The sequence below is a fragment of the Suricata suricatta genome, chromosome 8 (assembly GCF_006229205.1).
Source record: "Suricata suricatta isolate VVHF042 chromosome 8, meerkat_22Aug2017_6uvM2_HiC, whole genome shotgun sequence".
In the NCBI taxonomy this organism is placed as follows: Eukaryota; Metazoa; Chordata; class Mammalia; order Carnivora; family Herpestidae; genus Suricata; species Suricata suricatta.
In genome coordinates this window covers 15,122,510-15,144,128 of record NC_043707.1, presented here as the reverse complement: position 1 = coordinate 15,144,128, position 21,619 = coordinate 15,122,510, and the positions used below count along the sequence as shown (strand labels likewise).

Sequence of the window (21,619 nt, the reverse complement as noted above, 5' to 3'; positions counted from 1 at the left end):
TCACAGGCAATGGGTATCCTACATGCCTCAGGTGATCCCCAAGAAGAACTTGAAGAACCACCCTTAAAAGCCCTGATTTAGATGTTTTCATCACTCGCCAAACAACTATGGATGGCTGGGGTGCAGCCACATGTATATGTTAGGCTGAGCCTCATGCCTCACAGAACCCAACCCGTGGATGGTGTACAGGGCATTTCTGCCCTATGTTTGCTTTTCTGCATTCATCCCTATCCTTCTCCCTATGACCTGGTACCAACACAGGGTGGTAGAAATGACAAAGATGATATGTTGGCCATGAGAAACTCGAGGAATGTGGTAATGGTGGCACACACATTTCCCTTCCATTGCAATGGTCTGTGGCACCACCTCTGCACCTTGTCCAAGACTCAATACCAGCAAAAATTAGATGAAGGTACTTTACAAATTAACTCCTACTGCTCAAGTCATCTTACCAAGTGGTACAGGTGGAGGGGTTTGGGGTGGTGCCCAGTAGCCCACAGGGGGTCCTCTAGGGAAGGGCATGCAGAATCTTCCAGTTAATGGAGGAGGTCCCCAAGGATCCACACTGCCCCGAAGAACGGAAGTGAAAGCTATGTGCGTCTGCCAGACAAGAGACCCAAGACCCAAAGCAGCTGAAACCCTGAGAAGAATGTGTCAGCACCTACTCTACCACCAGGATCCAAGGGAGTAGCATCAGTACCTGAACACCCTGTCCTTGCCACTGGGTACCACCTACAGCTTGGGAAATCACCATTTCATTACAGATTAAGAATAAATATGAGGACGCCTGGGTGGCTCAGTCAGTTAAACATCCAGCTCAGGTCCTGATCTCACCGCTTGTGAATTAGAACTCAGCACTGAGTTCCTCACTGACAGTATGGAGCCTGCTTGGGATTCTCTCTGCCTCTAACGCTATCCCTCTCTCTCAAAATAAATAAACTTTTAAAAAAGAACAAAAATGAGGATACCGATTTGGTGTATATCATCAATGAATCCTCAAAATGGGTGAGTTTCTTCAGGCTCCAGGTGGATTGTTCAGTCTTTCAGCTTATCTGTAAGCTGCCTTCCACCAATGAGCCGGTATTCTATAACTATGTCTGTAAAGAAATGTACTTAGCCTAATATACTAATGAGAAAAGAAAAACTATGGGAATTTAGCAGTGAAGCTGCAGGGTTGCACTGGTAACATCAGAGGAGTAAGCTATAGGGAACTTGAGTTTAGGACCGTAGGGCTCCCATAACCAGTAAAAAACTTGAATTTGTGATAAAAAAAAGAAATCTCCAAAAAACAAGAGACCACAGCCAGATGTCTCTCCAGGGGAATTAAAAAATGAAACCAGCATTACCTTGATTCCAAAACCAGACCAAGACCCCACTAAAAAGGATAACTACAGACCAATCTACCTGAATAAACAAGATATTAGCCACTCAGATCCAACAATACATCAAAAAAAATTATTCACCACAACCAAGTGGGATTTATACCTGGGATGCAGGGCTGGTTCAATATATGTAAAACAATCATCACATCAATAAAAGAAAGGACAAGAACCACATGATCCTCTCAATAGATAGAGAAAACATTTGACAAAATATAGCATCCGTTTTTTTAGAGAAACCCTTAGAAGAGTAGGGACAGAAGGATCATACCTCAAGATCATAAAAGCCATATATGAAAAGACCCACTGCTAATATCATCCTCAATGGGGAAAAGCTGAGAGCTTTACCCCTAAGGTCTGGAACAAAACAGGGATGTCCACTCTCACCACTGTTAATCAACATAATTTTGGAAGTCTTAGCCTCAGCAGACAACACGAAGAAATAAAAGGCACCCAAATCAGCCAGGAGGAGTCAAATTTTCACTCTTTGCAGATGACATGATACTCTCTTTGGGAAAACCCAAAATATTCCACCAAAAGCCTGCTATAACTGGTCCAGGAATTCAGTCAAGTGGCAAGATATAAAATCAATGCATAGAAGTTGGTTGCATTCCTATACACCAAACAATCAACAGAAAGAAAAATCAAGGAATCGATCCCATTTACGACTGCACCAAAATGCCTAGGAATAAATCTATACACTGAAAACAATAGGAAACTGAAGAAGTAAATTGAAGACAACACCAAAAAATGGAAAAATATTCCATGCTCCTGGACAGGAGGAATGTAGGGCTACAGTTCACAAAATATAAAAATAAAGAACATTAAAAATAGTAAATAAATGACCTTGTCCTCAAATAAAACTACAATAAAGTCTTCACATTGAGTCAAGGTGGGACGGAAGCTGAGGCCCATGTCCCATCATCCCCTCCAGGCTCTTCAGATAGGGGGTGCTGGAGGAGGTGGGAGGGTCCACAGCCAGGGGAGGGGCATGAGCTCCGTCAGTCACAGGGACTGATGCCCCGCTGCCTGGGGCAGCAGAGGAGAACACCCTCCTGTCACCCCTTCAGACCCCCTGCTGTCCTTAGTGCCTGAGATTCTTTCCAGGCCACAGGATGATCACCCACAGAACAGGCTTCACAGCAGAAATTAGGCTGCTGCACGTCACCATGTGCCCCTTACCTCTCCTTGGAGGGTCTGTGCCTCTGGTCTTCCAGGCACTGGTTTCTGCCTCATGTATCCATCAGGCAGTCTCTTTCCTTCCATCACATCCAGTCCTGGATAAAGAAAAAGAATGGCCTTCTATAAGAGTTGCAACACCACGTCCTCTACTAGACAACAAACTATGGACGTCATCCCTCTAAACACCGTAAAACTGCAAGTCAAACTACAACACCTGTATGTCAAGTAGGCGGCCTCCCTGCTCTGCTCTGCCATCTCCCTCTCCTCGATCCAAGTCTTGCTCTGGGGGAGAAAAACACATCTACCTTCGGTAACTCCAGAATGTGCACCAAAGAAAGAGGAGGAAACAAGAAAATACATACCTAGTTGTGAGCATTCTTCTCATGAACTGCAACTGGAAAAAGCCAACAATGAAAAGCCCATGTTTAGGGATTCCTGAGGTCCTAAAGGTTCAATATGTCAGGCAGAACTCAGGTTACCTGGTGTCTGAAGGTGAGCTCTGCCTGCTGTAGCTGTTCTCATGTTTGGGCTATTTGCTGCCTGTTAATTACATTTGCTTTCGTCAGATAAGGCCCAGTGATGGGTAGGATTTTAAATAATCCCATAGTAAGTCTCTGTGGCGCAATTGGTTAGCGCGTTCGGCTGTTAAATAATCCTGCCCTGTTCTCATCATCCTCATATCTGTCCCCTGATAATTTATTCTTACACAGGAAACACTTTTCACACATTTAGAAATGTACAGTAGGACCAAAGCTATTGTTCCATCCTTTCCTTACTCCTTATTCCCTGCCTGTAGGGTTCAGAGTTCATAGAATTCCTTCCCATTTTCAATCTTGCCCTAATTCATCATGTGACAAGTGTCTTTGATCATAAAGCTCTATTCTCCTTTAACTTATATCCTCACTGTGTCTTCCAGGGTTGCAAAGACCAGGGCCATTAAATGGCACTACCATGTTGATGCATATGATTCATTGTACAACACACTGCTTTCCTATCGATTATGACAGTTGACATCCGCCCTCCCCCAGGAACATTGGCATGAATGAAGTTTTCACACAGTCTGGCCATTGCTTGAGATCCACACGTGTTTAGGAACTTAACTGTTTTGTTCTTTCTAAAACTTACCTTTTTTAAAATCTGTCAATACTCTATGCATATGTCCTCTGAATTGTTGTTTATATTACTATGTTGAATGTAAGAATTGTAAAACAAGGTTAAAAACAAAAAATGAGCAGAGGTTTCATGAGCTTCTGGTAATTAGTAGGTAATTCACTTGTGCTTATTTATTGCTTCTATAGCTATTTTCAAAATTTACCTGCTGCTGCCAGCTCATTCTTCTTTTTCGCCAGTTCACACTGTGTCATTTTCAGCTTCCTAAGATGAGAAAGATCCAGGACCCACATCCAGAAATTCTGCCTTTTTACTTCCCAGCACTCTTGAAGGCCCATGCAAATAGGCCACCTCTTCCATATATGCATGACTGACAACTAACACAATCAGAGAAATAAACTGAACGCCCCATTTAAATTAAAGAAAATTCAACCTCTCTCTGCTGCCACGTCTCTGCAATCAGAATGGTCTTTATAGTTCTCTGCTTCCTCTCTTTCATCATAAAGTCATCAAATAGCATTGCACTCTGTGCCTTCCCAGAGTTGGTCTTTTGTTTAAGATGGTGAGGGTTCATATCAGCAATGTGAAAAGTCCTGTCTGACCAACTGAACCTGTCAGGATGAAGCAGGGGATCATCACTAGTCTTACACCTGCATGGGGAGCCCTGATTCTTAGTCCAAAATGTACTATGACACAATCACCCTGAAAGACGACCTTCCACGAGATGGCTTCACCAACACTGCAGCTCACTCCCAGCCATCACTAGGGTTCAGAAGTGCAATCCCTGCTTCCATTTTCACATATTCTGGTGGAGGAAAAGGCCAGTCTTAGAGCAGCAACATCTGAATTATAACCTGATACAAACTGTCACACAGTCTGGGTGAATATGAAACAGATTTCAGATGGAAAACTATCAACTTCCTGGAGCCAATCTACTTTAACAAGACTGGGTTCATTGACAGTGATGGCAGCAAAGGGAAATGCTTAGAAAGGCTGGTTTGCTGTGTTGTTCCCAGACTATTTTGTTGCTGGTGTTGATTTAAAGGGTCTCAACTTGACACTTGATGTACTCAAGAATCACATGCAAAATTGAAAGTCTCTTAGAAACTGCCACAAAAGCACTCGACAGAGAAAGGCACATGCATTTCCTTCTGGCCTCGCAGGCAGTCTTTCAGCGAATGCTGTGGAGTGGTTGTAATATGGTAGCCCTGTTGTAAGGGGTTGAAGATAGAAAGGTAGCCATGGCGCTGTACTCACTCTCAGAAAGAGCTTACAAATTAACAAAAACAAGATGCTAGTGAGACAGAGCAGGCCCTCACCCCAGGTGTGGGAAGGACTAACACAAAGCTGAGTCTCCAGGGAAGAGCATTTCCAACGTGAATGAGGGACTCTAAAGGCCCCGATCTCCTCCTGAGGACAAAAGGGAGTGCTGTACAAAGGAGGAAACGTGAGTGAATGCCCCAAATATCTAACAACCCCATGAAGACACACGAGAGCAAGATGGAGAAGGAGGAGGCCCAGGACCAAGCCAGCCTGGCAGTTGGAGCCGATCTCCCCAGGACTCATCAGTGATTTGGGGGGCATACATTTGAACTGCAAAGAGGTTGAACAACTTCATGGGGGCAGATTTAGAAGGGGGCAGCCAGCAAAAATGAGCCCTAGTGTAGCTGCAGGTTTTGGTCAAGACCCACAGGAGTTACACTTAAAAAATCAGACACAGGAAATAACTTGACTTTCTTAGGGATTGGGCCTACAGTGAACAATCTCCCTGGCAGACTGGATGCAGGGATCCAGTACTGCTGGCACCCCTCCCCACTTTCTATTGTTTCTGCAGCAAGATAATTCAATTTTTCCCTACACATTTTTGACCCATGTCTGGTCCTGAACAAAAATGACCTAATTTCTGGAAGACAAACAATGTGATGGGATCCAAACCTACACGACAATGTAGATGGATCCAGAGCAGATCCAGGTACCAATGTTATTAATGCTCGTACCAAATACATGAAACAATGTGTGACAAGCACTTAGGACAGAAAGGAAAATGCAGGTTTCAGAAAGCAAGGTAGGAAGGGCAGGCACAATTGTACTGAATGCATTTGGCAAAAATACTCTGGACCCCATTCCAAAAGAAATATAAGTATCTTACTGGCTGCCACATTCATTCATATGACAGTACTTGTGACAGTCACGTGAACATCTTACTCCTCTGTAGCCACTTTTCTTTGTTCATAGAATTCTTCCAGGTTACGTGCTTTCTCCTTCAGCTGTTTGACTTCTGCTTCCTTTGTTGCTTTCACAGACCTCACTGCATTACACTTGTCTTCCAAGTCCTTTTTATATTCTGTAAAAAAGAGAGTTTTCATTATAAGCATGCACATGACTTGATTTTGGTGAGACAGAAAAAGGGCAAGAACTGTGAGGGCTGGAAGGTATTCTTTGTCTTTCCAATGCAAAGTCATTGCCATGATAGGGGGATTTCTCCCCAACAGACAATATACCTTCCAGTTGACAGTTTTTGGAACTCAAGGCTCTAAGCTCTACATCTTCAAATTTGCCATTCGCATCTTGTGGTTAAGATATGAGGGGGGCGCCTGGGTGGCTCAGTCAGTTAAGTGTCCAACTTCGGCTCAGGTCATGATCTTTTGTTCGTGGGTTCAAGACCTGTGTCGAGCTCTGTGCTGAGGACTCAGAGCCTGGAGCTTGCTTTGGATTCTGTGCCTCCCTCTCTCGCTGCCCCTCCTCCACCTCATGCTAAATAAAACACTTTTAAATAATTAAAAAAAGATATGAGAAAAGACTTTCAAGGGAAAATGATCGCACAATAATTTGAGTGTACCTAACACAACAGGATCATGCATTGGAATAAACAAAGACCTTGAGGCATAATGTAACCAGAAGACAAAGATGGTGGAAAATAGTTCATGTCAAACAGCTCATAAATGGCTTTCTTAGTACTATACATATATTTATATTCATATGCATATGTATACATATGCATGTATACACATATACACATAGATATTTCCCCCCCATTCATGTTGAAAATTCACTGTTCAACATTGAGAGAAAGAGACTATGGGACGTTTAAGTGGCTCCTCAGTCAGTTGAACATCAGACTCTTGATTTCGGGTCAGGTCATGATTCTAGGACCATGGGATCAAGACCTGTGTTGGGCTCCAAGCTGAGCGTGGATCCTGCTTCAGATTCTCTCTCTCTTTCCCTTTGCCCCTCTCCCCCCTCACATGCCTTCACTAAAATAAAAAATTAATACAGAATAATTTAAATATAATTTTTTTTAAAAAAGGAAAGGAGTATACACTTTGGCTAGCACCCTTTATCTCTCAATTATATTTGGGGATTTCTACCTATCTGGTACAGCAGAGCTGAATAATGTTATAATTACCTAGTTGTGAAAATATAAGATACTTCCTAGTCCTTCAAGTAGCAAAATTCATCATGGTGGTCCTAGTGAAATTCCAGGTCCCCATGAGGATGGAGGTTTGGCTCCCAGAGGCCCTCTCTCTACTGTGGTAAACAGCAAGCGAAGAATATACTGTGCTCACCTCACCCAGTGAACACAAAGCCTCCAAAGCCAAATTACAATAAAACTTAGGTTTCAAGCCTGAGGACTTGGTAAGAGCTGGCTGCTGTCTCTGAGATTCACGTACACTTTGAAGGCTGTCATTTAAAATTTCATTAAAGCGGGGCGCCTGGGTGGCTCAGTTGGTTAAGCATCGCTCAGGTCACAATCCTGTGGTTTTTGAGTTCGAGCCCTGATTTGGGTTCTGTGCTGACAGTTCAGAGCCTGTTTTGAATTCTGTGTCTTCCTCTCTCTCTGCCCCCTCTTCTGCTTGTGCTCTGTCTCTGTCTCTAAAAAAAAAAATGCTAAATTAAAAAAAATTCATTGAAGTGCTCAGCTATTTTGATGCTCTTTCAACAAAACATGTTGAATGAGTAATAGTAATTCATTACTTTTACTTGTGCTTTTAGAATGCAATCCAGACAAAGAAGGGATTATTAACCTTCAATTTAAGAGCTTCATCAGAGAGAAACTTACTTTCTCTTAGTTTCTTGAAGATATTTCCTAAATTCATTGTTCTATCAAACACATAAAAGGATCAGAATTAAAAATAAAAAAGGCATAGTGCTAGATAAACCTATCTCCTAACGTGTGACTCCTTTCACAAATAGGGAGGTAGCTTTTTACATTTGTGAAGCTTGTCTTCAGTTGGTACTGTTTATAGAACACATGAAATAGGTCAGGAGGATGAACTACCAGAGTGGAAGTAACCGAAATAAAATCATAAAAGTTTTTGAAAGGGCAATGCTACCTTCTGTTCCCAAATGAATATTTCTTCAAGTAAAGTCTGTTTTCTTTCTTGTCAAAGTATTGATCTTCTCAGTTATTAGCTGTACTAAAAGAAGATAAAACATTTTCTAAGGTTGTTACCACACCAGTGACATCAACTAATCCCAGTGTATTAGCCGCACAGACACATTATCTGACAGGTGGTGTAACTACCATTTTAGCTTTCCCATTGTGCCCGAAGAAATCAAGTTTTAGCAGCATTTTAAACCCAAGAACACCTTATTTCAGTGAGATTCCTATTTAAAACATTGTCCAGGCTCACTCCACGTGGATCCACTGTGTTGTTGAAGTCTGTGAGCCCGAGTTTAGGCTGGCCGGGCCTAAATTTGTAATAAAGCCCTTTGCTTTTGCATGCGTGCTTCGGCCTCCCTGGTGGTCTCTGGTTTTTGGGGGCGATAAAGAAATCTTGGGTACAACATAATGGTGCGTTGGCCAGGAATCCACCCCCTTCAGAGCTCCTGGGACCCCGACACATTGGGCCTAATCGCCAGTTGGTGAGTGCACTCATTTCTTGTCCTCCTGTGTGCGTCTGTCTGTCTGGGTCTTCGGACCGTCTGGGTCCTTTGGGACCATCGGTTGTCTGACTGATCAGTTTGGTTTGTGGGGTCCCAAAGGAGCGAGGCGGACGCGCCGTGGAAGCTCGGGACCCTGGGTGCCAGGAGACGTCTTGGACCCACAGGCCCGGAGAGGGATTCAGCCTCCGGCACCCCTTTTTCCGTTCACTCTGAGGCAAACCCAGAGAAGGATTCAGCCTCCGGAGCCTCTTTTTGCAACAAGTAGGTCCGGAGAGGGATTCAGTCTCCGGAGCCTCTTGTGGTTTGGTTGCAACAGCGTTCATTCAGGGGTGAGGATTAAAAGTCCGGAGAGGGATTCAGCCTCTGGCGTTTGTTGAAGCCCAGGGGGCCAAGGGAGGCAATTGGAGTTTGACTCCCTTGGTCCAGGGGGTCCCCACTGGTGGCAGCAGTGTGACCCCTTTAGGTACAGGGGAAGACTGGGGCAGGTCTCCTATTGTCGGACAGACTCCAGAGTATACACGGGTGAGGGCAGGTTCCGTGGCTCTGGTGTCAAAACGGCCTGCTGGCAGGGGGAAACTGGGGTTGGAGTAAGTAAGTCTCCTCTTGCCAGGATTCTGGTGGCTCTCTGGAACAGGTCGTGCACTGGCGGCGCAAGGGAAAGCTGGGTGCCCTTGGCTTAGCCATAGAGCCAACTTGTGTCTGTCTCTTTGTGCATCTGTTTGCTGTGCAACTGTTTGTCTAAGTCCTCCAAGGGAGGGAGGCAAAGTGTGAATCCTCAACGGGACAAAGGCGAAGTGTAATTATCTGTTTGCTCTGCGTCTAAGTGTAATTTTTGTTTTGACTCTGACTGATGAGAACATGGGGTTGGGACTGTGCAGAAAAGGGGACCTTATTGGTCGGAGATAAAATCATAGGGGACACTGACAATCTGTGTTCCTCTGCCTTGTAGAAGTGAGAGCTTCTCCCTCATTTCCCAGGTTAACAGCTAAAAGTTTAAAACTGGAAACTCTCCTTCTCTGCCCGCCTTGCTCTCCTTTCCCCCATCCTTCTGTACCACCTGGGTGGGGATAGGGCCGGCCTGCCTAACTGACTCAGGCCATTAAAGGGTAGCCCCACCTTCCTGAGCTCCCTGAATACTCTAGAGGAGATGTAGCCCACATCCACTGGGTGGGGAGAGGCCAATCTGCATAAATTGCCAGAGGCAACAGGTTCCCCTCCCTCCACCTTAGGTGAGACCACAGAAGTCAGGTTTTTGCATCAAATTTCCAGGTCAAAATTAACTAGGGAACAAAGTGTCTCCCATGGCTCATTCAGTGTTTAAATCAATCTTAAGTCTGTTGGCTTGCTTGTACCTGGGTTTGATACAGTTCAAATAAGTTCCTGTTAAGTAATAGTTAATTTGGTCTGTCTCAGTTTTCATGGGTAATTGTTAAAAGTTTTGCTTTAATAAATTAAGATTAAATTCATTGGCTGTCTAATTAGATAAAAACTAAAAGCCACAACTAATGATTGATACAAAACAACTGGGGATATTTGAAACTGTTAGAAAGCTGCTTTGTACTTAATTGATTCATAAGTTTACCATCTAAGTTCTGGTATAAGCATCTTTCAGTTGGTTACTAAGTCCTCAATTGGAGACTAAAGGTTCAGACTGATGGGGGGGAAAAAAAGCAACCCTATATGCAGGAAATTGGGGATGTATAAGAAAAATATAAGAAATAAAAGTACATTTTTGTTGTGGGTAAGAAAAAGTAGGAATGGCTTTGGGGAAAAAGTTTAAAGGCAAAGGAAAGTTGCCAAAGGTTCCTGTAGGGAAATCATTAAAAAAAAATTTTACGTGTGGGGTTGAGATAAATGAAATAAGGTTGAAATTCTGCTTTTCTCTCTTTCAAAAGATAAGTTTTTCCGAACCTGTGCTCTACTTGTGTTAAGACTATGCAAATGAAGGGTTTCTCTTTTGTTAAGAAGACAAAAGCTTTAAGTCCTATCTTTATCAGGTCTCTCATTGCTTAGTTAAAACTTCTCTGAGGTTAAAAAAAGTTAGGTTTTGCTGAACAATCCCAAAGGTAAATGAGATCTTTTATTGCCACTTTGGTTTAGTAAATAGAGTTTTCAGATTTGTAACAATTTGTAATTCTATTTAGGATGTGCTTTGTAATTTCCTAAGGTTTTAACTAATTTCCCAGTATTCAAATGGTAAAAAAGTCTTTTGACCAATTAAGCCCTTTCATTTAGGATGCCAAGTTACTTAAAAAGCACTGTTGTAAAGTGCATCATAATGGAACTCTTATCAGATGTGTTTCTTCAAGCGAAGTTGTAAAGAGGAGTTTTGGGACAAATGCAGTATTTGACATCTTTTAGATTAATAATAAAATGAGTAAAAATTTACAGAGCTAGAAGCTGCATTCAAGCTGAACAAGAATTAGGAACATAGGGTTAAGTGAATTGATAAAAATTATACTTTTGTGACTCTTGTTGTTGGAAATATTGTTGGTCCTTTAATGTTTGCTTATCCAGATTAAGAAACTTTCTCTTAAGATATCTTTGATATACAGAAATGTCCTAAAGTATTTGTCTAGAGCATTCAACTTTTCTCTCTACCTAAACCGTCTGAAATTCCAAAACTCAGTGAGTATGTAATGCCCAGAACTCGGGCGACCCCCAAAAATGAACCACCAGAGTCCAGAATCAAAGCCAAACAGCAAGGGTCATTTATTGCAGGTTCGAACCTGGGTCCTCTGCGCACTCCAAGCTGGTGGAGCAGGGAGAGCCAGAGAGCCCCCTGCAGGGGGCTCACGTCCTTTTTATAGGCCGGCCCCGAACAAGTCGGGGGCGTTCCATTGTTACAGCGCTTACATTGGCCAATATCTAAGTTCAGACACTCGACATTCCCTGATTGGATCCCGCCACAGTTTGAACTCCCCGCCCCAATGTCGAGCCACATGGCTGACCCCACCCTACACACAGCGCCCCAAGCGTATGTACAGAAGCAGAACAAGCGGGGCAGGTTAAGTTTCATTTTTCCTGGGACTCATACTGTTACAGAAATAGCACAGACCAGTTAAGTTTCGGTTTGCTGAGGTCTAATTTTTAAGTTCCTCACAACTCTTAGATTCCTCAAGTATTCTTTCTTTCATGGCCATTAAAATTGTTTGCATAAGTTCAATAAGAATCTGTTCATTTTATAGTAGGACACCCATTGGAAATACTGGTTGTTTGACCAAAGCTTTGACTGGAATGTCCTGTTCGAGAGTCAGGCATAGGCTCAGAGATGACCTGACAGCTTTAAGGAACTAAGGTTGACTTTATGGAACATGAAGCCATAAAGCCTCGTGGAAATGTTGGCTGGATACCTTGCTCACAGAGTTCCCAGGAGCCTTCCCAGGTGAGTAAAGGTCACTTCCTGGCAGGTGTAGGAACCTTGGCACATGTGGGGAGCCTCGGGAAGAGGAGTTTGCCCAATTTAACAGGTATTCCAGGACCGTCTGATGGAAAGTGCTGGCTTGGCTCGGCTTCTGGCCCAGAGCGGCTACTAAAACTCAACCTGGAGATTCCTTATGAAAGGGACCCAGCAAAGCAGACTTCAAAAAAAAAAAAAAAAAGTCCTCATGAACAATCTTTATTCTTGCTGAGCTTATGTAAATAATTAGGCCAGGGTTGTTAAGAATGGACTCATTCCACCAATGCTTTAGTTTTGATTTGGCTATTTCTGTTAATGGAGGTTTTTTTAGAGAGAAAAACGATTTCAGCAATGCACTGCTGTAAATGTAATTCTACTTCTGAGTGTCTTTAAGTTATTTGTTGTTGGATCTCAGGCTTGTCAGTCTGTGAGGATATATTTTAAATGGGGGGGTCACACCTTTCCAAAAGACTTAAAGGTGGACCTCACAGATGTGCAACTAAACAAAAAGTTCAGCCCCCGTTGAAGTCTCAGGGATCTCCCTGGAGTTAGGTGGCCCGACTCTGAAAAACCCTCAACCTGGTGAGGTGACCCAGATCCAGTCCATCAGCTTGAACTGATCCTCAAAAAGACTCTGACTGCAGAGATCTCCAGCCCTGCTCCAGCCACACCCCGGAAGCTGGCTGGTCTAGCACGGCAGAAGCCTGAGGCATCATCGGTCCAGTAAAAGGAACTGTTCTCTTTGCCATCGGACTGAAAGCTGGGGAAACAGCCAAAGTTCCTGATTGTGCTAGCCTTCCTCTTATGGATAGGATGTTCTGTTGGTATTAATTGCCTCTAATCTGGGCATGAGATTTCAACAAGGCAAAAGGTAAGGAGAGCCTACGCCTCTACCGCCAGACTCTAATGGGGGGTCTTCCAGTGGCCACTAGACGGCCCACCAATTTGGCTAAGGTTAGTAATGTAGGAAGAACCATGGAGGCATAGCGCACCTATACGCCCAGGATCCTGAACAAATTGGCTGTCATTCCTGCTTTTGTGAACCAGGCAGCGCCACATATTAGAAACTCTAAAAGAGACCCTTACTAAATTAACCATGGAGACTGGCAGAAATTGGCTAAACTCTCCTCCCCTTTGCCCTTTATAGGGTAAAAATTCCCCTTACACCAAGGAGGGCTATGCCAGGCTTTAGGGGAACAATGTTACTTGTATGCCAATACCTCAAGAACTGTACAGGATAGTCTACCTGTGGTTCACGAACACCAGAAGAGAGAAGAACGAGGAGCCAAAACCAAAATTGGTATACTTTTAACATTGGCTCTTGTATCATAAATAAGATCATAGCATTTGTCAAAGAGCAGGTAGATGCTATTCTGTTAATGGTCTTAAGAGCATGTAGCCTTAAACTAGAACAGTGGTAACATAGCTGACCCAGGATTGGGTCAGTTACAAGACAAGAGGGGGGAATGTAAGGATGCAGGTCTGATTCAGGTTTCCCCTCTGACCTTGAAGGCCAGCTAACACCATTAACATTTCTGAGGACGGGCCTAAAGATGGAGGTTAAGACTAGTCACGCCCTACCTGAGGGTGCTGGGTCCACTCTGTAATTGGTTAAAGTTACTGTCAATGATGTGATGCTATATTGATTGGACCCCTGTACCTGTGTCACAATTTCCTGTAACTCCCCCTTCCCAAACTCATAAAAGGCCCTGCCCCGCCGTGTTCGGGGCTCGCTCCACATGGATCCACTGTGTTGTTGAAGTCTGTGAGCCCGAGTTTAGGCTGGCCGGGCCTAAATTCGTAATAAAGCCCTTTGCTTTTGCAAAAATAAATAAATAAATAAAATAAAATAAAATATCGTCCACAATGGAGAAGCAAAATAAAATATCTTCTCCTAATTTCTCTTCCATCTGGGAGCACCCTTTTTGGAAAATTCAGTCACTTCAAATACTTATGCCACCACCAGAGAGGAAACAGAAAAATCAAATCCTATCAACTTACATTTCTCTCGTCTAATTATTAAGGTACATAAATAGGTCCCTGCAAATAAAGGAACAGACAGAAACAAAACAGCATTTAGTCTTGGTTTGAGCCACTTGCAACCCCGGCTGCTATTTGGAATTCCACACAAGGAAAGCTCAAACTGCAGACTACTCAAAGGCCTCACATGACTTCCTGCTGCTCAGAGATTGCCTTCCATGATCCCTAGCCCAGGGGCCCTGGAGGACAAGGCTTTTGGAATCAAACACAGTTGGGTACAATCTCAGCTTTATACTTAGTTGCTGGATGCTACGGATTACTGGCAATCCCTAGAAGACAAACAGTTTTCATCAGACATGAGAACATTACCCTCCAGCCTTACAGGAATATTACTCAACCCACAGGAAGCACCCAATTACAGGTGGCTAACACGTGTAAGCTCCGGAACAGACTCCTCTAACAGCTGCCACACTGCCGCGCTCACAGTGATGCACACCAGCCTCTGAGGGCCCGCTAAGTGTGAGGAGCCACCCTGACTCTCAACAGACAGCACCACAGAATCACCACAGTCTGCGGGGCCCGGGCAGCGTACGTGCCCCCCAGTGCCTCACCTTCACTTCTCATTCTTCCCTGGCATGAATGGCTGCCTCCACCTCAGACCCAAAACCATGGTTAAACCTCTCTCGAGACCCACACCCTGCCTGGCAATGTCTGGCTTCTTCCCTAAGCTTAGGCTTCTTAACAGACTCAAAGAGGGTTTTGTCCTTCTTACATTTCACCAAGGGCCAGGTCATAGAGAAGTAGTCACTCCAAACCTCAGGCTCATATCATCACTGTTTCCTCACCATTACTATGTAAAATTACAATCATTTCATTCCCTCTACTCCGGTGATGTGTTCTTCCTCCTGATCTCTTAAGAGATGGCAACTCCCTCCACATTGTCACTTAGGCTCCAAACAGGGAAGAGAACGTTTTTCAAGAGTTAACAAGTCAATTAGGTATCAGAAGTCACCATATTTATCCCTAGTTGAATTAAAACGCACATCAAGGGACTCCTGGGTGGCTCAGTGGTTGTGTCTAACTTTCACTCAGGTCATAATCTTGTGGTTCGGGTTCTAGCCTCACATGGGGCTCTGTGGTAACAGCTGGGAGCCTGGAGTCCACTTTGGACTCTATCTCCCTCTCTCACTGTCTCTCCCCCACTTGCACTCTGTCTCTGTTGCTCAAAATAAATATTAAAAAATCCACATCGATTACTAGTCCTGAGAAAACATTGCAAAAAAAAAAAAAAAAAAACCCTAAAGCTTAAATTCTTGATATTCTTGAGGCTGTATATAAGAAGAGAATAAAACAAAATTATGTTGGTTCTCAAAACATATTATTAGTGGGGCACTGGGGGGCTGTCAGTTGAGTGTCCGACTTCAGCTCAGGTCATGACCTCACAGTTCATGGGTTCAAGCCCCGCATCAGGCTCTGTGCTGACAGCCCAGAGCCTGGAGCCTGCTTTGGATTCTGTGCCTCTCTCTCTGCCTCTCCCCTGATCACACTGTCTCTCAAAAATAAATAAATATTAAAAAATCTAAAAACATATTAGTAAAAACCTATAGTTCCTGATAAGTATCCTAATGGTAATCCAATGAAATTACAATAATAATTTTATTTACATAATTAATTCACAGGACTAAAAAATAAGAAAAAAAAAGAATTTTCTATTTAAGTCATGATACTTCACAATTTCTGTTAAAGAACACAACATAAATATCTTCTTTTGGACCCAAATCCTATTTACATTAAATGAACATTCAACCTATTCAATTTTGAAATTGATAATAGATATTTTAAAAACGCACTACATCATCATTTCCCTCTTTTTTTTAAACCCAGTATCCACACTGAAGTTTAGAACTGGGATTATTTTTAAATTCTGAAATAAAATAGGAAGGCAGGCAGGCAGGCTGCAGGGAGAGATGGGGGAAGGAGGGAGAGAAGGAAGACAGGAAGGAAGGAAGGGAAGCAAGAAGTTAGAGTAAAACCTTTGTGCTAAGATATGCCTCTTTCATTCTCTAGAATGCTCTTCTGAAATCTTACATGGAGTTGATTATTTGCTGAATTCATACACAGTTATAGTGCATCAGGTGCCATGATTTTTTCCAGACTGCTACCAATGAAATAAAAGCCACCAAATGAGAAAAAGAATAAAACAGGGCTAGAGCTAAAGCACAAGCTACACCAGAAATGAGTTAATGTTTCAAAAAAGAGCAAAAAGTGCTCTGCAGATCTGTCACCCCTGATGAATTCTAGCTCAATCACACAAATCTAGGCAAGATCCAGCTTTGTCACCATTAACACATTTCCCCATTCTAAAGTTTTAAAGGATGATGTGAGGCTGAGGCCAGCCAGCCCCAAACTCTTGCCAGGATACCGAAACATTATCATGCCATCAAAAAAGCCACTTAGGAACCTGTGAGCTCCCCTTGTCCCTTGTCATCCAGCCCCATGTGTGGGGCAAGTGTAAAGGAATATGAACATATCAATTAACTTAATATTTATGTTTCTTTTTGAAGGGAAGTTTTCTACAGTGGTGAGGAGAGAGGGGAAATACTCATTTAGAAGTAAACTCCAAAGTATTCTGTTCTTCCAGAAAAGGTCTTCCCTCAAGAAAAACCAAGAGTGATTTATGGTGCAAATGGTGGTAATTATAGCCCAGGGGATGGGACCTGTTGGCAGGAAGAGCTGCAGTGGGAAGTGAGGAGCCATTGGTTGTATGCTTTTAAGTCTTGGGGGGGGGGGGGCGCCTGGGTGGCTCAGTCGGTTAAGCGTCTGACTTCGGCTCAGGTCATGATCTCATGGTTCCTGGATTCGAGCCCCGCGTTGGGCTCTGTGCTGACAGCTAGCTCAGAGCCTGGAGCCTGCTTCCGATTCTGCGTCTTCCTCTCTCTCTGACCCTCCCCCCTCATGCTCTCTCTCTCAAAAATAAATAAAACATTAAAAAATAAATAAGTTTGAGGGGTGGGGAGGGTAGAGATGACCTAAGTCTGTAAAGCAGTCATGAGTACCTTGAGCAGGGCCACAGTGTGCATGTCTCAGGTACTTATCAGTGGGTTGCAAGTTGTGAGAAAATTTAATTTTGACTATGATTCTCTTACCTTTCTCCTCCTCATTTCCCCCCATGAACAAGTTTCTTTATTTTGAGAGGAAGACAGAGAGAGTGAGCAGGGGATGGGCAAAGAGAGAGGGAAGATCCGCTCTCATATTCCTAAGCCCAGTGCGGGATTGAACTCACAAACCATGAAATCATGACCTGAGCTGAAATCAAGGGTCAGAGGCTTAACTGACTGAATGACCCAGGCGCCCTGAAAAATTCTGACCCTTAAATCTTTAAGGTTGTTGAAAGTGGAAGGGCTCATCTTCTGTAGCGTCTTCCTGCTGAAAAGAGACAGAGAGATGTCCCTACCTAATAGGTCAACATTGATTAATACGGAATGTATACAGAGTTAGGAAAAGTGGAGGCAGCCGAGTCCAATGTGGACATCAAAGAAGTATCTCTGTGGACGGTAAGGACCATCTATCAACCTAAAGTTATTGTAGTGATGGAGTCTTGGCACCAAGCAGAAAAACTTTGGGAAATGCAACATATGAGAATTAGGATGGCTGTAAGAATGAGAAGTCCAACAAGGAGACCCTTAACAGCTGACCTCAGGCCTCTGAATCAGGAGCTTACCCAGTCCTTGAAAGAGAGGGAAGTATTTTGTAGAGCCTTAATTTGCGTAAGCCTGTCAGTTGGTAACTGTGTCATATTTTTGTGATAATCAGGAGTACATACACTCTGCTCTAAGGAAGCCTAGGTACCTCCTTGGGGTGCAGTCAGGATGTCAAGGGCCATTTGGTTTTGGAAGGCACTTTTTAAGCTGAGCTGGGTCTGTTTAAGTATGCCTAGTTTATGCTTGACTAGAGGCTCTATTTGCATTTTACATCAGTAGAGGTGGCCCCTGGGGCAAATATGGCTAAGGAATAAAACCATCAAGAAGCCCTCTTTGATGTCTAACTTTAACAATATTCTAATTATGAGGAATCACTGCCAAGTGGGAGAAAACTTATCTCAGGAGATAAGGGCATCCCCACGTGCATCATCCTATCCAGGCGTAAGCCAAGTGGAGCCTTCCATGATCTCCACAGAGTTAGCCCCATGGACGGGGATGCGCGCTGGTTTTGTCATTCCAGCTACACAGAATTGGTCAAGGTGACTGCTGAGTTTACCATTGCAGGGGAATCCATCCCATTTTCCAGCTATTCAAATAATCATATGCCCATGGAGTCCTGCTATTATCCCCATAGAATATCTCTCCATGAGCTATTGTGGCAATTTCTCTGAAGTTTACCTCAAGTTGTCTAGCTTAGGCAAACCACAGACATTCAAAGACAATCAGAACTAGAATTTCACATCTGCAAAGATGTGTTTTTGAAACATAATTTTCTCTCCAAAATCACCCTATTTCCAGAGAAAGCCAAATCAAGACTAATTCCTTTGAAAAACAAGTTCAGTTTTACGATACTTGGCCTAAGTATTGACATAAGCTCAACATGAATAGTGACTGATCATATAGGTCTTTACAATTTAACTTTGCTGGAACTTTTTATAAAGAATCTGACTGAACTTTTAGTAGCTGCTGTAGGCCAGAGTCCCAGCCAAATACTTGCCATCAGACATGCCTGCAATACCCATAGATGTGGGTGAATTCCTCTTCTTAAGGTCCCCTATACCTTGCTGGGAGCAATATTCCTTACTCTTCTTGTAGGGAGCTGAGAAATCTGTAAAAAAGTATCAGGCCAACAGTTCCAAAAGCCTTTACTGGCTTAAGTTTCTTTTCTTTAAATGTTCATTTATTTTTGAGAGAGAAAGAGAAGGAGGGAATGAGTAGGGGAGGGTCAGAGAGAGGGAGACCGAGGATCCTAGCAGGCCTTGTGCTGATGCGGGGCTCAAACTCTCCTACTATGAGATCATGACCTGAGCTGAAGTCACTTAACTGACTGAGCCACCCAGGGGCCCCCTGGCTTTATGTTTCATAAAGGCAGCCTTAGTTCCTTAAAGCTGTATGGTCCTATCTAAGTCTATGTATGTCTCTCTGAAATAGGACATTCCAGTCAAAGTTTTGGTAAAATAACCAAGACATGACATTAAATGAACTGAAAAAAAAAAATGATTTGTGACATTTGTTTGAAACATTACTGGTTCTCTAATGTTTTCACTTCCAAATTGGGAAGACCTTAGGCTCCAGGCTGATCATGGAGCCTCCTTGGGGTTCTCTTTCTCCCCTTCGCTCTCCCTCTCTCTCTGCCTCTTTCTACAACTTGTGCTCTCTCTCTCTTTAAAATAAAAATTAAAAAAATCCCAGTGCAGCTCTTTCTGCCCATGGGTCCAGTCCCTGTGCTATAATAAAATCACCTTTTTGCACCAAAAACATCTCAAGAATTCTTTCTTAGCTGTTCGCTCTCTCAAACCCCAATCTTTAAAAAAAAATTTCTCATTTCATCAAAAGCTTGTATGAACTTGTGAAAAGTAGTAATGGGAAACCTTTAAAAATGGACACAGCATGTTTGGATAGGGGAGCTCTCCCACCCTACCACAACAAATTAACGGTAGACACAACAGGAAGAGAAGGACCTGACCTTACAAAGACTTGGCCTTGCATGTGGATACTCATCTCTGACTCCAGCCAGAGGGAACAAACTCCTTCCTCACCACCCCCATCTCTGCAACAGCTCAGACAATGAGAAGCCATCACATTTCAAACTCCTATTTTACTCAATGGACTTTTTAAAAAAATGTTTCTATTTATTTTTGATAAAGAAACAGAGCATGAGAGGCGGAGGGGCAGAGAGAGGAGGAGACACAGGATCTGAAACAGGCTCCAGGCTCTGAGCTAGCTGTGAGCACAGAGCCTGACGCGGGGCTCGAACCCACGAACGTGAGATCTGACCTGAGCCGAAGTCGGAGGCTTAACCGACTGAGTCACCCAGGCGCCCCTCAATGGACTTTTAATTAGCCTTTCCTACTTCCCCCCTTTCCTTCTTAAGAAAGTGTGCCCCTCCTTTGTTTCCTGTACTTGCTTACGGTTTTGCGACAGCTTGTATGTCCCAGATTGCAATTCTCTTTCATTCCTGAATAAAATCATCTTCTTCTGGTAAAATAACTGGCAGTTTCTCTTTTTAAGGTTAACAATCCTTGGTGATCAGAGGTGGGCTCCGGAGAAGAACCCAACTGCTCCAGAGCTGGCCAGCACACAGGCGCAGTCTCCATGGAGCTGTCGGAGCTGCTTTCATGCCCACCCTGCGGTTTTAAGGACAAGTTTTCACCTCGACTTCAAGCTCCGCACCTCATATCTCAGTTCTCCAGGATTTATTTGGGATCTCTTTTTTGTTTGTTTGTTTGTTTAATCTCTGGGGGTACTCATTGGGCCTTTGGCCTAATTCCTGTTTGGAATGAGACTGCTCCTAATCGGACGGGGCTAGCCTTGATCTCAGTCCTTTTCAAAATCAGACCTTTCCAGTTGGAACTGTGCCAGTCGAAATTATGAAGGCCCTTGTCTTATTCCCCTTTGCAAACTGGACTCTTCCCATTGGAACTCTGCCTGTTGGAACTGTGCTAGCCTTCCGTCTATGGTCTGTTTGGGGCTCCAGTGTTCTCTCTGGGACTATGCTGACCTTTGGTCTGATTGCTTCTGGAAACAGGCTATCTCTGAAAACCTTCTTAGAAATGGGATCCCAGACATCAAAATGCTTTGAGGGCATCCTGCTCACTGGGACTCTGGATGGTTTTATGTTTAAAAACTATGGTCCTTCTCTGTATGCACATTTACAAGTAAATAGACTGACTTAACCAGAAATAATTTAGAATTCAGTGGCCATGATGGGAAACTTTCGGTCATCTCAAACAATTTTCTCAAAGCTAAACTAGACAACCATGGTTCTGAAATTGACAAAACTGAATGGTATGCCTATTTCAATAAGTATTTTGAAGCTTCCAAATGATATCAAGAATCAAAAATTATCTCTCTCCAAATACAATTTACAAACTAAATGAGGCAGACATAGATTAAGACAAAAGGGGGCTTCTGAGTCTTCTTTTTCCCTTCCCCCCACTTCCCTGTCTACAGAGAGGCAGCAACCACCTTGTGCTCAGGCCACACCTCAGCCCTGCCTCGGTGCTCATCTTCCTGCCTGACGTAGTGTGTAAGGCCCTGGCTAAGGCCTCAGATTTTTCTTTTCCTTTTCTTTTTAATCTCAGTTGTAATGTCCCTGGTTGGCAGTTCATAAGAGCTTCTCCAGGGTCCCTTCCAGGCCAAGAGCCAATTTTTGCAGCTTCTTCTGAATATCTGGGGCTGAGTGACAGATTTGTTCTTTAAAATCGTCTCAGCCTCAGGAGTGTCAGGGAGATAGCCACATATTTAATGAGAGCCTGCCTCAATCTCTCCAGGAAGACCGTCAGGCTCCCATTTTGTGTTTTTTAAAATAGTGGCCAATTTACCATAATTTTAGGGGTTAACCTTAGACCTCCTTAATTTCTCTAAGCACAAACTTGGAAGTGGTGACAATACCATTTCTTAATGGGATGGTCACAGTCCCAATTAGGACCCTGGGATGTAATTACCTGGGCCCCAGTAGGAACCTGGAAGTTCCCTAG

General features: G+C 43.5%; 1 protein-coding gene and 1 long non-coding RNA gene across 3 annotated transcripts in view; one reads left to right on the top strand and one right to left on the bottom strand.

The window, feature by feature from the left end:
- The window catches only part of THUMPD1 (THUMP domain containing 1), a 121,209-nt gene that overhangs the window by 57,956 nt on the left and 41,634 nt on the right, over positions 1 to 21,619 (top strand). The window lies entirely within an intron of this gene.
- LOC115297505 lies at positions 2,568 to 7,415 on the bottom strand. 2 transcript variants are annotated; one of them, XR_003911451.1, is made up of 4 exons: positions 7,238 to 7,415; positions 5,821 to 6,015; positions 2,776 to 2,843; positions 2,568 to 2,656 (listed from the first exon to the last, which is right to left on the bottom strand). It is a non-coding gene; the product is annotated as an uncharacterized LOC115297505 (long non-coding RNA). The 2 variants fall into 2 exon arrangements; XR_003911452.1 differs by lacking the exons at positions 5,821 to 6,015; positions 7,238 to 7,415 and adding exons at positions 2,924 to 2,955; positions 3,041 to 3,097.